This window comes from Tamandua tetradactyla, chromosome 11 (genome assembly GCF_023851605.1).
Source record: "Tamandua tetradactyla isolate mTamTet1 chromosome 11, mTamTet1.pri, whole genome shotgun sequence".
NCBI classification, from domain to species: domain Eukaryota; kingdom Metazoa; phylum Chordata; class Mammalia; order Pilosa; family Myrmecophagidae; genus Tamandua; species Tamandua tetradactyla.
The window spans coordinates 55,055,734-55,058,692 of NC_135337.1; the positions used below are offsets into that span (position 1 = coordinate 55,055,734).

General features: G+C 39.6%; 1 pseudogene; it reads right to left on the bottom strand.

Annotated features, from left to right (window-relative positions):
- Nucleotides 1-1,817: 1,817 nt before the first annotated feature.
- On the bottom strand, nt 1,818-2,725 carry LOC143649125 (poly(A) polymerase alpha pseudogene; annotated as a pseudogene).
- Between the last annotated feature and the right edge of the window lie 234 nt (nt 2,726-2,959).

A 2,959-nucleotide genomic window follows, 5' to 3' on the forward strand; every position in this document is an offset into this window, starting at 1 on the left:
GCATTTGGGTGGGTTGGTTGGCTTCACCCTTCTCAGTAGATGACTCACTCAGGTTGAGGACCTTTGGCTCCACCCTTTTCCGTGGATGACTCAGGTGGGGGTTATTTGGCTTCGGCTGGGTCAGCGCTGCTGGAAGCTTCCTGCAAGTGGGTAGCCCCCAGCCAGGCTGTCTGTGGGGACAGGGGCCTTCTTGACTTTGATTAATTGTCCCTGTTCAAGGGCTTCTCTCCCCGCTCAGGTCCCTGTTCTTGCCTGCCTCAACTTCTCCCTCAGGGAGTTTTCACCCCTTAGTCTTAAGGGGTGCTTAGAGACAAGGCTGTGTAGAGACAAGGCTCTGTGTTCTGTAGCTGCTTCTGGCTTGGCAAGGGGTGTGGGCCCTGCCTGATGGGACGTAGAACTTTCCTGGCTATCTCGTTTAAGTTGAAAGGGGAGATGTACGGAGGGGCGGTTGGAACACCTGAAATCTTCGCATCAGCATTGGATTGGTGCGAAAGGCTTCTAGTCTGGAACAAACTTGGTGAGAAGTTTAAAAATGCAAGGGCCAATCAGTAGCAAGAGGAGGATAGAAGTGAGTGGTCCTAGAAGAGGTATTAGCCAAGAGAAACTGGGGAAGAGGGAAGGAAATGACCATTTTCAGGTCTAAGAGGGAATCTGAGCTGGGCAGCTCATTTTTGCTTAGCTGGGGAAAAAGATGGTGCATATGCTAAGTTAATGGGTACAGGAATGAAGCTTAAGGAGGCTTGATTGATTGTGCTGTGGCTTTGGCTGCTGTGTTGGTTCAGTTATTCTCTCGAGTAGTATGTTTCCATGGCCAGGGCAATGAATTACTGTGTGTTTTTTTTTGTTATTGTTGGCAAGAGCATAGCATTTAAGAAATTGAGTATCTCTTGGTGGTATTTAATTTGAAGAAAGTTTTTGCTTTTTCTACACTCCTGCATGAGCCTGCAGGATTAGGAAAGCACAGCCTTTTCCCTTTTCCTTGTTCTAGGATTTAAGTGAGAGCCCTTAGTTTTGCTTTCAAGATAAAGTCCCTTGGGGGACAGGGCATTAGCTTATTAAATTGGAAGCTCTCATTGCTTAAGAGAATAGAAGGAATTCCCCAAGGGGGGCAATTTAATAGTTTCATGGGTTTTTTTTTTTTTTTTTGGTTGTTTGTTTAGTTTAAGGGACTTTGCAAATATACATACATACATATATATATATATTTGCTTAAAATACTCTGTCTCTCTTTTTTGGGGGGGTCTCACACAGAAGTCAAAAGTTTAGAATGTACACAACTTATTTATTTTAGTCCTAAGTAGATCAGTATTACTTATATATTGTTGCTGTATGGAGTAATGCTGACTTTCAGAGCTGGTAAATTTTAACTTTGGGTCTTGCGTGTTACTTAGATATTAAAAGTTTTAGGAATCTACTTATGTTATATAAAGAGCAAACATTTCAGAATTTAGAAATAATAGTTAAAGTGTAGGAATAAATGTGATTGATGTAAGAGCTTACACTTCAAGTTTTAATTTTTAAAAAAATATTTATTTATTAATTAAAAAATTAACAACAAGCAAAAACATTAACATATCATTCTGTTCTACATATATAATCAGTAATTCACAATATCATCACATAGTTGTATAGTCATCATTTCTTAGAACATTTGCGTCAATTTAGAAAAAGAAATAAAAAGACAACAGAAAAAGAAATAAAACAATAACAGAAAAAAAATTATACGTACCATACCCCTTACCCCCTCTTTCATTGATCACTAGCATTTCAAACTAAATTTATTTTAACATTTGTTCCCTCTATTATTTATTTAATTTTTATAAGGATTTTTTTTCAGTGTCTACATCAATTTTGTTTTAACATAATCTAAATACATACCATTAGAAAATACCAAAAAAAAACTTATGTACAAGAGTTGATGCTATTGCATTTGGACAAAGCTGCAAGTTTTTGCTACTAACATAGCCCAGGAAACACCACCAAGGAAACCTAAAATAACGGAATACATGTTGTGGCATTTGGCCCACAGCTTGATGGCTAGTTAACCTGAAGTTGTTAATGTTTGGTACTAGATGTAAAATTTCATTGGTTACCCTGCAACCATTAAGACTTCTTATGCATCTCATATCTAAATTTTTAAGCAGATTGTCATCTTGTAGGTCCGGTTCTTCTGCAATAGTCTGCAGCGCTAATCTTGGAAAGAAAATAACCATCTCTATTCCAAAAAAAAAAAAAAAAAAAAGGCATAGTTTGATAACTGGTGCAAATGCCTCTTCTAAAGCTCTTAGATCTTTTACTTCTCCCTGTAAGTTCATTTATCTTAGAATGAGGTGAGAAAGTTACTTCAAACCACATGTCTTGGCGAAGCACCCCACACATTAAAATCGGCGCCTTTTGCCTGACTCCTAATTTCTAAGATCTGAATGTAAAAATTTTTCCAACATTTTCAATTACAGATTGTGGGAGATTCTTGCTTTCATTGATTTCTCATATTTACACTTTTACCAGGTTATTTAATTTTCCCCAAATTCCCTGTGCCACAGTTCCTCTTCCTCCTCAACCCCACCTCCCCCGCACCACCCAAAGCTTCAGAGTCTCAATCAGCTTCTGGGTAAGGATGCAGTCAGTCTCCTTTGGGGCTACTAAGCTGATAGGAGAGGGATGCCATAGTGCTTCTCCACTGCTGTGTTGGCTGTGATCCCCGCGTTGTAACTGGAAATGGCATTGTCTCCTTTGCAGGCGCTGCCAGGTCCTCGCCCCCACCCCAACCCGCCCCACCCTCCTGCAACCACCACTGCTGCTGCCTTGGGCATAATCCACTGAAGTGGAATGGGGGTGGGGGCAGTGCCTCAGGCCTGGGTCCAACCGCTTTTCATAAGCATTTTAAGTGAATTTATTTTATAAATAAAAACATTTGACAATTTTATATTGAGGTTATTGATTACAATAGAGCAGAAGT